Genomic DNA, 16,029 nt, shown 5'->3' on the forward strand with positions numbered 1-16,029 from the left:
ATGAATTTAAGAATATTTTTGTGATTGTAATATAAAACCAATATGATATACTTATCAGCTACATTTTCATTCTGTGACAGTTTATTTACTGACAGTCAGATTTCCTTGTTTTGTATGTGAAGAATAGACTTTCTGGATCAACTTTAAATGTTTTGTTTATTTTGATTAATAGATTTAAATGTGTCATCTTTCATAGAGTTTACTGTCTATTTCTGACACTATATTTTTATGTTAATATATTCAGTTGAAAATGACAAATTGTAATCAATCTTTATCAACTACACTTTATTTCATGACAAAATTAAATTATTTTTCTTATCAACAGTTATTTTGTTTCCTTCTTCACTAACAGATTTAACCCTACAGCGCATGAAGTAGCCAAATGGCTACCACAAGTTTGATGACTTTACTTTCTTTAGTAACATATCTACGCAGTAACTTTATGCTTTGTAAGTAAGAAAGAACATCTATTTTTCAAAATAGAAAATTCCACCTATATGGAACTAGATCGAGTTAGTTCCTTAATTTTCAATCTAGTTCGTGGAGGAGTAATGATAGCCATAGAGGTTGTGATATACGGTACTTTCAACTCAGATTTCTTATTACCCTGTGTTATTTGACTATTTAAGAAATTATTTTCCGTTTAAACTATATTTTTTTAAAGACGATTTTATATTACATTTATTATTTTATGATTATAAAATAAAAATACCTACAAAATAATTCCAGTAGCCAAATGGCTACTTCATACACATAGCAACTACCGTCAGCACATGTGCTAATCATAGGTTATGTTGGCTTTTAGTGTGTTTACTTCGTGCAAGTTTTTATTTTATTTGTGAAATTTATGATTTACGGTTTAAAATCTGGCTTTCTATAATTTTTTAAATGACTAGTGCGGAAAATGTGTGTTCGTTTTGGATAGTGACAATAAATTACGGAAACTAATTGAAGAAAATATTTTAGATACTTCTATTCCCAAGTGATAGCGAAGATGATGAAGGTGAATCAGAATTTAATGAAAATGCCTTATTTAATGAACTTGATTTTAATCAAGTGTTAAGAGGAACCACTAGAACCTGAGGAAATCGTACAAGACGATGATGCTTTTCGGTAAGCAATGATGCTTTAGATATTCAACTGAGTACCAGTAGGCTCACTAGCACCGATTCTAACGATCACTTATCTTTTAAAGAAATAAAAGCTATTTGGAAATTAGGAAACTTACAGCCTAGAGACATTAATTTTTCTGGAAGTGTTGCGTTGCCTGAAAAATTAAATCACTGCAATCTCCTTATGAATTTTTTTCATATTTTTTCGATAAAAATATCATCAGTGAACAAGGTTCGTTGTACTGTGCACAAAAAGCTTCATATTTAGGTAGGTCATTCACAGATTCCTGAAATAAGTAGAGTAAAATATTTATTTAATAACATTAAGTTAACATTATTGCAACATAAATGTGCACTAAATAACCAAACATAACGTGTTCTAGTCCCAGTCAACTGGTATTTGTATTCTTGTAAGTATTTGTTGTCTTGATTTACCATTCCCTCTTTCCTAAATTATTTTTAAGTTCCCTGTGATAGTGTCTAGGAATCGTTTCTTTTCTAGAAGGTTGCAAACAAAACGAGTCTGAGGTATATGTCTGGTAAACCTGAACCCTTTTGTACTAAAGTACAAAATATATCTTATAAGATATTATATTTTATCTTAAAATATATCTTATTTTAATATTTAATAATGAATGTTACTCTCTTTATTTTACAAATAAATGTGTATCTCGTATAACAATGAAAACAATATTCATTGTGCCTAGATATATCACAATTCTTCATTATTATAATAAATATATTTATTTTGAAACAATCAGGAATAATTTTCTCAGCTTAGGTTATTTGAAAATTTTAGAGAGGATGATCAACTTTTGAAGCTTCACATTTCATCCACTTTTAGTGATAAAATAAAGCATTTTTTGTAACCTTTATCCTTTAATTGCAATGAAAAGTTTTTTAAATTCATTCTAGTCGCATAGATATGCATGCAGTTACAATTTATTCTTCTTTTTCCCAATATTTTCTCATTCTAACTTCTTGTTTTCATTCTTCAAACCATTTTTAAATTTGAATGTGTTTCCTCTTCAATAAGAGATATGAAGTACTCTAACAAAAGTTATTCTACTAAATATTTGTACCCCTTTTTCAACATTACTATGAGTTAAATTTTCTTCTTAAATTTTATCTTCAGTTTTTTACTTAGAACAAAAGAATATTCTGTAATAACTTTACATTAAAATAAAAGTGAATAATGAAAATACAAGATATATTGTAATTCCATGAGTGAGGTTAGAATTTGATTTAAACAGGAATTATGATTTACTATTTACACAAATATATATTATTTCGTTTCTTAAAATTGCTTTAAAATCTCTTAATTTTCAATTTTATCAATTCACTAATTAAAAAAAATTCCAGAATTATGGAACTTCCTTTTAAACATAATTTTTTTGTTAAATCTTTTTTCTACTTACATAATTAGGAAGTTATGACTATAGTAGACATCTTTCGTTCTTACTTTTTTCAACTTATTAAATTACACTGATAAACATAATTTTTGTTTCCTAACATACAATACATGATTTTAATCTGTTTTTTAATGCTGAAAACAAATATGAACTCAGAATCTTTCTATCGCCCACCATTTTTGAAAAATTATTTAATTTTAATTATAGTATTTTTTTCATTTTTCAATGTATACTTAGCATTTTAAGTTCCTATATTGTATTTTACTAGCTAATTTATTATTGTTTAACTTTAATTACTGAGCTATAAATAAACAATATAGACAAAGAATTAAATCATATCAGTCACATATTATGACGCATCTAATACTGAAGAGTAAGCCTTCATGGACAAAATTAATCATGTCTGTGCAGGTCAAAACATGTAGCTGAATGTGTTGTTTGTATTAAGCACTGGATTTAGGAATGAATTAATCTGGTTCAGTCTTATTGCTGTCTTAACTTTAACAGTGCACTGTCATGCCTCAAAATTGTCTAAATGATGTGAATGCCTTTTGTTATGTATGTAGTGAGTTTACCGTAAAATCAAATATAAAAAATATTACATCTTTAATTAAGAAAGCATATCGTTTGTACTTTCAGTGTAAAATTGGTGATCAGGGTAAGATGCGGGGTCCTCATACAGTATGCACTAATTATTCTGTGTGATTAAGAGAGATCTAATTGTTTTGAGAGATCTTGTATGTTTTTATTGGTATTATTAACAACTGCTTTGTTTGCGTTAACTTCTAACAGATATTATTTGAAATTGAATTGCAATTCAAGCTGTGTTGCAACAATGTCTTCAACACAGCAGTTATTTCATATTTTAAATCTTAGATTGATGTAAACATATCTTTTACTTTACCTTTTCATTGGTCATTGCTCTGTAACCCATAAAATGAATGATAATTTAAATTTTAATAAATTATTTAGCATAGTAGTATATAAATGATAGCAAATCATTTTGCTATCATTCAAATCAAATAAATTTTATTACTAGATCAGGATTACACTTGTTTAGATCCATTCCTAACCTTAACGGTCTGTATAATTAATTGTTGAACTTATAATAAATTGTTAATTTCCAAAGAATGTTTTTTCTGTATTGTTATCTAAAATATGCAGACCTATATTGATACTTGTCACTCATTCATAAATATTTGTTAATCAAAACTTGTGCTTTATATAACTTTTAAAGCAGATGAAAAATGTCTTTGTTTCTATCGCTCTTCATAATCAATTGAAAATTATGTGAATTGAAATAAAATGGTAAATTCAATAAAAACCTTACATTGTAAATATATAAGGACTCAAAAATAATATTTCATCATAAAAAGGTATTTGTAAATTTGGTTCTCAATAGCAAAATCTAATTTTTATTTATTCTTAATGAATATAAGACATTTAAAATCTCCATAATAATTTATCTCTTAATTTTTAGATATCTTCTCTATAAATAATTTTTTCTACCTTGAACAAAATGTTTAAATTCTAAACTATTCTCTACTTAAACTTTGTTTGAATCGTGTTTTTTAATTCTGAAGTAGATGTAGTAATATATGGAATATTTGACGGGAATAAATTTGAAGAAAACTTGTTTGCAAATAATATCTGAGGACCTTGTATTAGGTCCATTCTCAATACACTTTATTTCATTTTGATGTGGGGTCATGCAAGAAAGCCTGTCTCAGTAAGTTACTATTAGTTTGTTTTAAGTCGCTGTACTTATAACATTTCCTCCTGTCTTTTTACAATGTCTGAAATGACAATTACAAAGGCATAGATTACTACTGTAGAAAGAACAGTTAATTTAAAATATAGTAGGGGGTATACCAAAATGAAACGACTAGCACTAGATAGGGAATCTTGGAGAGCTGCATCAAACCAGTCAAATGACTGAAGACAAAAAAAAAGTGGCATTGATCCTATATTTAAGCTAGTTTATTAGTATTTCTACTTTATAAGAAAAAAAACTTTGATAAAATAGCTGAAAAAATGTTAAATTTTACAGTATCAACCTTCACTTATTCCACAATTAAATTAAAGTTAATGAAAGTACCTCTTGTATACAAATTGTTTTGGATAATAATAAAGATAAATTTAAATATGAATTGTTGCAAACCCAATTACAATGATTAATAATATCTGAATCTCCAATATCATTTCTCTGGTATTAATTATGAATTTAAGTATTGAATTGTAGAACCTTCAATAACCGTGTTTGAGGAGCAAAATATGTTTGAATAACTAACCGCTTCGGTGTAATATCTCAGTTAGGTGTAATTAACCTACATATTAACTTTTCCGGTTCATATTTTGTTGTCAATAAAAGACATTGTCCAGTTGATGATTAAGTATTAATTTTAATAAGTTTAATTTTATTAATTTTAATAAGTAATAATGATTATTACATGTTAACATTTAAATAATTTTACATTATTGATAAAAAAGATACATGTTAATGTGTGTGTATGTTGACAGTAAGAGCTCTAAATTTAGGCTGAACAGTACCTTAATAAAAATGAATTACTAATATTAATTACTGATATAATAGGCTAGCTGAATATTTACTTTTATAAAAGAGTAAGAAGAATGAAACAGTTTATTTATGTATAGATTTATAAGAAATATTAAGTAAATGTCAGCTGTTGATTTGAAATTTGTAACAATTTAATACTTTATCAAGTAGAAGAAATAACTAACTAATAAAGAAGAATTGATACTTGAGTCTGAACACCTATAAACTATAGCAACTAGGATTTCTTTAAATGTTTGGTTAATGGTGCAAGAGAAGATGTCTAATGATCCTAATAACAAACAGTAATAGATTAGGAAAAATGTACCACAGCCTCAATAACTTTGAAGTATTGTGTTGGGTTACATGAGAACAGTTTGGTTTGATTAAGGTGGATTTGTTCATTTTTTTACTATTATCTTGGTAAATAAAAAATAAATTAAAAAGCCTAAAAAAATAGCAATTTTGTAATCTATTGTACAGATTAATTAAAAAGTTGTAATGGCACGAATTTGACATTATTTTTCTAGCTTAGGCAATGTTATTTTACAAACTACAAATATTGCTCTGTAATTGAAATCAGTAAAACTATAAATTAATTTATCACCGCATCGATGGCAAAGGCGTACTTGTCTATGTTGTATGGAAGATCAGGTTCGATTCTTAGCTTGGGTCCAGAAAGTAACGAATCTGTCCTAACTTGCGACTAAAGATTTTAAATTATCTAAAATTATAAAATAATTATTTTTAACACATAAAACAAACTTTGCTTAACCAGTTCGTTTAGACTGTGCAATAATTTTATTTCCTCGATTATTTTATTGGTCGATTAACGTAAAACTTATAACCAGGATAACGAAAAATTTATAAGTCATTTCATTTCTGTTTGTTTATTTTTGGGGTATTATTTTGCCGGTATTAGAATTAGAAAACAATGTTAGAAATGTTTGGCTATACGAATTAGTTAATTTATTTTGTATAAATAAGAGTGCAAATTGTATTATAAAATTTATTACGTGATAAGTATGGGTACAATAGGTAAACTATAGTTACAAAAATAATGATACTTATTTTATGCTATATTAAAATAATATAAAATTACTTACCGCAGTCAATGAACTGTGTAATCAACCCGTGATGGCCGCTGGATTCCATACTGCACATATGTAATATCTTTGTCGCTCCCCACCACTGCAAATACCGTCGCACAAACAACTAATTTCTCAACTGCCACAGCTAAATAATTATGAAAGTAACCACACCATCTAAAATGTCCTACACTGTAGTTTCATTTCTCATAATACCGATCGACCGACCAACACAGACAGTTTAATATTAAACCTTCCTTTGTTATTGAAAGTAAACACATTCGCATAAGAAATTTTACTATGTTGCATTCTTTTTTCAAAAATGTTACCTCGCAGCTTACGGGAACGCATCGATTAACAAAAAAAAATTTAACGTTACGTATTGGTGAAATAAAACAAAAATACTAAATGACAATCGGAATTGCCTGAATCTCCATCCGGTTGGCTCCATTCATATTTAAAAAAGGAAATATTAAATATTTTAATTACATTTAACACGACCTGCTTCCAGAACCGTGTAAGATAACAAATGTCGAGACACACAACTTCATTTATCTTCAATAAGAGTCTGAAATACTCCTTACTTGCGCATGTGTTCCCCCGCTGGGTATGAGGTAAAAGAAAAAAATATTATTTTTCACTTAAGATGCAGTATAGTACAGTTAGTACTATTAATTAAAAAAAGTATTACAATTAAAAAAATTGTAAAAGACAATTTTATAAGACGCGTGATAGTTACAAACTTGCTTAAATCTGAGTCTTGGTTCAACAAGCGATTTTTTTCAGTATTTTAATAATTATTTTTCTCTCAGATTTGTCACCGCTTTTAAGTCACATAATGTTTGAAATATGGAGATCCGAATAATCGACAATTTAATAAACATTAATCTCAGATTATATTTAATTTGAATCTGAATTAATTCTGAATTTTGTTACAAGAAAATCTCTGGTAACTCGAGTACTTAAAACAAGTAATAATTTATACGTAAATTTTACGGGGTGTCTTAATAATTTTCAGTTTCAGTAAACCACCTTATTATCTCTTAATAAATAATATATTAAATTATTTATTTATTTGTATACTCACACGCGCGCACAATTTTAATTATATATAAATACTAAAATATACTATTCTATATAAATATTTTTTTTTTCTCTCTTGAAATCTGTTTTAGCTAAACCTTTATAATTACAAAAATAAAAATTGATAAAATTTACTATTTTTTTTTTTTTTTTTATAAACTTCCTTAAATTCTATTGTAGCTCCGCTTCTTCCCTACTGAAAAATTATAATTCTCCACAATTAAAAAAATATATATATTAATGAAAAATTATAATCCATAACGACGCCCGATCCATAACGTCGGGCGTCGTTATGGTCGTAAAAAAAATTATAAATTTAAAAAATCGCATGAAAACCACCTTTCATTCATTTACATAAGGTGAACTGACATATGCGAATTTCGCTCGCGCTAGTATGTCGAGAACGGTTGGACCTAGACACATGAAACTGCCGGCTATCGTTCCAGGAAGTTGGAAAACACACTTTCGAGTAAGCCTTTCAAAATTTCGTTAGAAATCGTCTGTGTGGACCATTTTTGAGATACGCCCTTTTTTTAGAAATCATTATTTAATATAAGATATACCCTTTCTTATGTATAATATATATAAGATAACGTCATTAGCTATCATAAAAAAAAAATCAATTTACAACCTTTATCACCTATCATACCGATTTCGCTGAAAGTAATGATGCCCGATTTTTTTTTCAAAACATCGTTATCAATTTAAAAGTGATCAGAACTTTTAACTGATGATGTTGAAGTTTAAACTGACATTATAGACATATATTACACTGTCGTTGAAAGTAATGATACCAAACATCATAATAAATTTTACACTGTAAAACAGTGGTTCGTACAATTTTAATGAGTCTGATTAGGATTCGAATATGATATCCTAGGATTAATAACCCAAGCTCTGTCACTACACACAAAAAAAAATTTATCTGGACAAAAAATATTTTTAAAAAAAATTCGAAACTTCAGTCATCGTATTTAATCACTTTTAATACACGAGATTCAATTAAGAGTAAAAATAACCTAACAATATAAAAAAAAGATGGCTTCTGAACAATAGAAGGGAGGAAAAATATTACTACTGCGGTTAGTTTGTACGTATGTTGGCTGAGAGAGGGGGGAGAGAGCAGAGAGAATGTGAATGCATTTGACTCTCACGTTCTCCCCCTGGTTCGCTCGAAATTTATCAAAACAACTACGTAGATCAAAATGTGTGTTACGTTGATGAAAAATTATAATTGATTATAATATTATTAGCTGTTTCCATTATATTCAGCGATGTAAAAAAATCAAAAAATCTTACATAATAATATTATCTAACATTTTCTTTCTGATATTAATCTATTAAAAGTGATTAATATATTAAAAGTGTTATTAAAGATTAACGTTGTCATACAGTAAATAAAGTTTATTTCTTCACGATTTGTAGTTGTGTTTTTAAAACCGTTATCAAATTTTGTTTATTTGATTATTTGTATTTAGAGAATTCAGTATATTTAAATATATTTTACGTGAATCTGACAACCGTATAGAAAATAATTCTACGTGTAAATGAGGTAAGTTCTTTCAAATTATAATATTTTGTAATAAGAAATTAATACACAATTAAATAATGTGATTATATTGGTTAACATATTGGAGGAATTTGGGAGTTTAATGAACTAAACATTTTATTTTGGCAAAAATGATTATTTTTAGGTTAGCCAAATATATTTTTATTCTTGCTATTTTAATTAAAATTAAGTACAGATTACTTTATAAAAATATGTAACTAAAATAATTTGCTTTCAAGTAAGTACCGTTACACTATAAGAGGGGTTTTGCTGAATCTTTTGTAGACTAAATTAATTATGGTGGAAGTTAATTATTGAAGTTCTGTTTTTTGTTTTAAAAATTTAGATTTCTGTTTAACAACAAAACCGTTTGCCTGTGTCTACATTTGGTAATTAATAAATTAGCTATCTATTTTAGAAAGATAAATTGCCTTTGTTATTCATATGAAATACTTTACAAATATTTTCTCACTTTTCTTGAAATTTACATTGATATGTTCTGTAGATCAAAACGGTCGGTTTTTATGTTACATGGTCAGATTTATTATTAATTTTTTTTCGACAAAAATTTAGCCAAAATGTTTGTTCTAATTTCTTTTTCATTTTTTTTACTTTTTTTTATTAAAAAAAGACTAGACTAATGAATAAATGAAAGCAATTTTTTTAATTTACTTGTATCTGTTAACTAAAGAACATGGCTAACGGTACATAAACGAGTAAATGAGTGGAGACTTTCAATTATTTAATTTTACCTAATATTCGATTAATTATAACCACGCACGTAAACGTGATTATTGCACATATATATAAAAGTACATTCGCGTGCGTGCTTTTATAATTTTTCTTTTTTACTAAACATTGTTTTATTTTAATTTAAAGCAGAAATTTAAAAAATCGAATATTATAATTAACAATAAAAATGTAATGTCGCCGCGACCGTGTCACAGAAAGCGTACTTCCTTGCTACATAACATACCAAAGGTCTTGGGTTCGATTCCAGATTGGTATGTGAAGAATTTTCCACAATTAGATTGTAACTTCTTCAATAGCTAATTATTTTAAAGAAAAACAGCCGAACTACAAATTATTATAGATTATAGAAAAGATTAACGAGTGGTACATAAGGATGTAATGATATGATTTCATTATTTCAAAATTTATCTATCGTAGCCGATTACTACTTTACGCGCGCGCGCGCACACACACACAAAGAGAGATTTATTTTTTATTAATCTAACAAAAAGTAATGTTTGAAATTTAATCTATGTTTGTTCAGATTTTGTCTTACTTCGTTCTTATATAGTAATTAGCTGTTAACATTGAACAAAATATTTAACTGTGTCTCATTTTCATTTTGATAATATACTGTTATCGTAACACAGTTAGTAGAGATAGTACAGCAAATGAATAATGTACTGAAGGTCTCGGGATCGATTTTTAACTTGGACACCCCCAGATCACAAGGTATTCTTTTATTTTTTATATTTGTTAATATTTTATATTTTTTTGTTTAAAATTTTCAATTTGTTTTAATTCTTACTTTTTACTTTTTGCAGGGTTTTTATAATATGTCTCCTTTTTTTATTAATGTTAATATAAATATTAGTTAAGTTTTTTTTAAAATAATTTTTTATGTGTAATCAAATATATTTTGATTACAATTCGAATCTTGGACCTCCAGATGAAATGCCGAGAGGCTACCACTCCGCTACGGTGATCAGAAGAGTGGTATGCTTAATTTATATCAGTATATTTTCTAAAACCTGGGTTCGATTTCTAAATGGTTTTTTAATTTAATTTTTTGATATTAATCTATTTTTTTTTTGTTTTTAATAAACCTTTATTTAGCTATTTAACTGTTATTAATAAATAAAAATATTTACGCATAAAATGAATTTTAAATTATGTTTAACAGTTTATTGTAAGATTTATTTTAATCATTTATTTTATGTTTTAAATAGATCTCGAGTGTATATGTGAGGGTGCGCGCACGTGTGTTACGTAATTCATATAAAACTACCACAAGAACAGTAACATTAATCTGTATTGTTCAAGTTAAGACGTGTATGACCGAAGATCACCGATTGTACGCGGAGATGAACGTACATACAGTATACAGTCTAACTCATCCGATCCAGTCGAGGTTTAAATTTACGTATCATCAATGTGTGTGTTGCTTTGTATAGACAAAATTAACGTCTTTATTTTAACATCTTGGTATGTATTTTTTTTTACATATTTTATTTGTTCTATCTAATACATAATTATTAAAACATAAGGATTTTAATTAAAATACGTATATATTTAATTTTTAAGTGGTCACCTATGTTTCGTTTTTTAATTATATAGTTAATATAGAATCTAAAGTATTACGTTTTTGTATTATATTTTAAAAAGTAGTATTGAATAATTTGTTTAAAACCCCTCTCTCGCTCGGTCACTCTCTCTCACACTCTCTTTTTTTCATTCTTTCTTTCTTTCCCTCTCTCTCTGTGTGTCCTAATCCTTTATAAACATCAAATTATTGTTGATTTTTGTTTGATTGTTTTTGTTTGTATCTTTGTGTGAGTTTGCGTGCGCCCGCGCATGTTTGTGTATGTATATGTATTTTATTCTTCTAATAGTTAAACGAATTAGTACAGTCAATTTGTATTTTTATTTGAAAATCCTTACCTACCGATTGATGTTTTTTCCATATGTTAGGGGTGATGAGGGAAGCTTAACTCCAGATTTTAATGTTATTCAAATGTTATTTTTTAATCGTTAACAAATGTGCCTTAATAAAATATGACCTTAATTAGGCGAATCTAATTAATTAGTTAGCGAATAATGTTTGTCATTGGATGTAATTCTGAAGGTAAAACGTAATAAAAAAGTTACTACGGGGGAATTTTAACTCGTTTTATTTCTATCGCGATTTTTCCGTTTTTCAAAATTTCATTGCTCATAATTAAAAGGCGAGAGCGTTGATCGACAAATGGTTTTGTCGATTGAAGGCCACGTTTGGAATATGTAAAACAAATTGTTAGGGATGTAGGATGTAGGGGGTATACCGAAATGAAACGACTAGCACTAGATAGGGAATCTTGGAGAGCTGCATCAAACCAGTCAAATGACTGAAGACAAAAAAAAAAACGGTAGCATAAAATTATATTCATTTTCTATTGTAAACTATCGAATAGATTACCAGTTATTTATAACCATTAGTCGCTTCTGTGTCTCCTTTAAAGCAAAGTCTTTTGATCTCTCTCTCTCTCTCTCTCTCTCTCTCTCTCTCTCTATATATATATATATATATATATATATATATATATATATATATATATATATATATATATATGTGTGTGTGTGTGTGTGTGTGTGTGTGTGTGTGTGTGTGTGTGTGTGTGTGTGTGTGTGTGTGTGAGGGATAAAATGATTTAATTATCTTAAAAGAAAAAGGTGTCTGTTATAACAAGAACTTTCGTAATCGTTTTATTAGGTTATTAAATTGCCTGAGTGTCTTAATTATATGATAATTAAACTGTAATACGTAGATAATCCACCTTAAAAAATATTTATAAACTTTAGTATTTCTTTTACTTACAGTTGTAATTTATATTTTTATTTTCTCAGAGAATATAAATTTATCCAATATTAAACTTACAATAGATTAAAATTTATTGTTAACCTACGTGAAAGTTACAAACATGATTTTTACGAAACATATGTAGTTAAATAATATTAATAAATAAAATAATAAACTTAAATATTATCTTACCTAAAAACTGTACAATTACAATAAAAATAGATTATCAGTAAATCAAGTAAATATTTACGCACGGATTTAACTTCCTCTTTCAACAGAAATCAGTAGTTGACTGCTAAAACCATACTAAGCTAATTTGAATTTTTCGAATTTCTTCACTGCAAATGTTTTAATAAAATGATTTTATGAATTATTTATTCTAAGGTATTTAATTTAAATTTAAAAAAAAGAAAATAATTTATAACCAAATTAATTTTATATTTACCAATTTTCATTATATTAATTGATGAAATAATAATATCTTTTCCGTCTTAGAGAACATAAAATATAGCGAGTAAACTCTTAATATACCAGTCAAAAACAAAGAAAAGTAATAAAGTTGTTTGTAAAACTTATAATGTCGTGCCAATTAAGAGACATTTCTCAGTCTCATCAAAATCGGTTACTATTATGCATATCGTTTGTATGGTAACTGAAGAATTTTCTAGAAAGGAAGTCCACACAGTTTAGGACATTATTTTAAATTTATGAACATTTGATTTAATTTACTGTATACAACTTTTTTTTTTTAATATATCGGTTTAAAATTAAACATTTCTTTTTTTTCATTTATAGTTTAATGAAAACTAAATTAAAATTTCAACATGATTTTTAAAAGTATCTTGCTACAATTTATATGATGCACTTTTTTTAGATGAAATCTCGTGTTTTAATGATATTTTTAAATTTAAAATCTATTCTAGTTATTTAATAATCTTCCAGTTTACAAATTTTTTTATTCAAAATAAGAAGGGTGTTTTAATTTTTTTTTTCTTTGATGTTGATACATCAATATCGCGAAATTTTTATAAAATTAATTCATCAGTTTTATAAATGAACTAAAATAATTTTATAAAGGTAAAATTAAAAAAATGACTTTAATGTTTTAAATAATTTTATAGGAATGCCTAATTTTTATATTAAATCTAGATACATTATTTGTATAAATAGTAAATATAATTTATATGTATTTGTTCTTTGTTGCGCTTCGCTACCATTAGTGGCCTACTGAAAATAAGTACACATTTCTTAGTACAATGAACATCTCACAGGAACTATCTTAATTTTACTGTTTTATGTATTGAATACTTTAATAATTATTATTACTGAAACAGGAAATGTATTTTAGAAACTGTATTAAAAGAGAAATCTATATTTTCTTTTGAATTTTTTTTTTGTCTTCATCATTTGACTGCTTTGATGCAGTTCTCCAAGATTCCCTATCTAGTGCTAGTCGTTTCATTTCGGTATACCCTCTACATCCTACATCCCTAACAATTTGTTTTACATATTCCAAACGTGGCCTGCCTACACAATTTTTTCCTTCTACCTGTCCTTCCAATATTAAAGCGACTATTCCAGGATGCCTTAGTATGTGGCCTATAAATTTGTCTCTTCTTTGAACTATATTTTTCCAAACGCTTCTTTCTTCCTCTATTTGCCGCAATACCTCTTCATATGTCACTTTATCCACCCGTCTGATTTTTAACATTCTCCTATAGCACCGCATTTCAAAAGCTTCTAATCTTTTCTTCTCAGATACTCTGATCGTCCAAGTTTCACTTCCATATAAAGCGACGCTCCAAGCATATACTTTCAAAAATCTTTTCCTGACATTTAAATTAATTTTTGATGTAAACAAATTATATTTCTTACTGAAGGCTCGTTTAGCTTGTGCTATTCGGCATTTTATATCGCGCCTGCTTCGTCCATCTTTAGTAATTCTACTTCCCAAATAACAAAATTCTTCTACCCCTATAATCTTTTCTCCTCCTATTTTCACATTCAGCGGTCCATCTTTGTTCTTTCTACTACATTTCATTACTTTCGTTTTGTTCTTGTTTATGCGATAGTTCTTGCGTAGGACTTCATCTATGCCGTTCATTGTTTCTTCTAAATCCTTTTTACTCTCGGCTAGAATTACTATATCGTCAGCAAATCGTAGCATCTTTATCTTTTCACCTTGTACTGTTACTCCGTTACTTACTTACTTGTACTGTTACTTAAAAAAAAAAATTATTTAATTATTTTGTTAGATCTTCACTAAAAATCACATCCTATAGAAGTTTATACTTTTTATCTTCTATCTTTGTTCTTTTTATTACAATTCTTTGAAGTTTATAAGTTAATGCAATTAATACTTCAGCACGTATCAACTAATCACCTCGCCAATCGCCGAGGTGGAGTAGTAATATCTTCCCTTTCATCCGAAAGATCCCGGTTTCGTATACCGGTCAGGCTTGAAATTTTAATTCACTTCAAAATGTCAATACCATACTTCCACACACAACCTCCAACCTAATATAATAAATTATTGAATTAAAATAGTAAATTCATTTCTGCGAGTAAGCCAGGTTTTGTACTCGTCGAGTTGAAGTGTTATATATTTTTAAGTTATTATCGTTACACTTCTTAACCTTCCTCTGTTCAAAAAAGAATTAAGGAATTATTTTTAAAGAAGATTAAATTTTTTGTATTAATTTTATATTTAATCTTTAGGCTTCGGTTACAGCTTGGACAACACTCCATATGTGTAATATCTGTATCAGTTTTACGCATTAAAAAAATAACCATAAATTGAAGATTCTATTATAAATTGCACGCATAATCCTTATAAAAAAAAAATAAGTACGTAAATTTAGACTCAATTTGATTCTCACAGAGTTCAATTTTTCTAATGTAGGTTTTGTCTATAATTAAGTTAATTAAAAAACCTAAAAAAGGAAAGAAAAAAGATTGGTGTAATTGGAAGTAAGTGGGTTCGATTCTTGGTTTTAAAAATACTTATTTTGATATTACCTATTAAAAAAAGACTGACAAGTTGAAAGTCGCGATTTCGATTCTAGGTTTCAGCACAAAATCACATACTAAATGTAAAAATAAATATTAAGTAACGTTAAAGAATAGACTTGATCTTCCTTCAGAACAGTTTTATTAAAAATACTATGCATTAATGTTAAAAAACAATATTTAAAAAAAAAACGGTCTTGTGTTCGATTTCCGGTTGAGTTCAATTAGTAATATATATCCGAGTATCATTATTAAAAAAAGCTTAAGTTGAAGGTCCTGGGTTCGACTCTCATAACATAATCACATTTCAAAACACAATCGCATTTTTAATATTTATAAAATACTTAATTTAGAATCAATTTGGTCTCCATACATTTAAATTTATTTATAAAACCATTAAAAAAACAAAAAAAAACTTATATACTGGAGAGATGAGGTTTGATATTATTTGATAAAAAAATTAAAAGTAGAATAAAAATCTCGGAAGGTGTGAAAAAGAAATAAACCGAATGGCTTTACTTTAGACAGTATTAAACATTTTTAAATTATTATTATTGTTAAACGTGCTTTATGCAGCCGCGCGTTCGAGACGGCAGTTGTGTAGTTTAACCTTGAAACAGTTGTACGTCTCATAGCAACTGGAGTAGTAGACAG

The 16,029-nt window shown here is 27.3% G+C and overlaps 1 protein-coding gene across 2 annotated transcripts in view; it reads left to right on the forward strand.

Annotated features, from left to right (window-relative positions):
- The first annotated feature begins 801 nt into the window (after positions 1–801).
- The window catches only part of LOC142325054 (uncharacterized), a 64,874-nt gene continuing 49,646 nt past the window's right edge, over positions 802–16,029 (forward strand). Inside the window, exons 1-2 of one of the 2 annotated variants that reach the window (XM_075366346.1) lie at positions 802–1,380; positions 10,760–11,015. The gene's annotated coding sequence lies outside the window, so the exon portion shown is untranslated. Of the gene's footprint in view, positions 1,381–8,439; positions 8,802–10,759; positions 11,016–16,029 lie in introns of those variants that run through there. The other variant, XR_012756477.1, reaches the window with a different exon arrangement.

The sequence above is a fragment of the Lycorma delicatula genome, chromosome 5 (genome assembly GCF_047948215.1).
Source record: "Lycorma delicatula isolate Av1 chromosome 5, ASM4794821v1, whole genome shotgun sequence".
NCBI classification, from domain to species: Eukaryota; Metazoa; Arthropoda; class Insecta; order Hemiptera; family Fulgoridae; genus Lycorma; species Lycorma delicatula.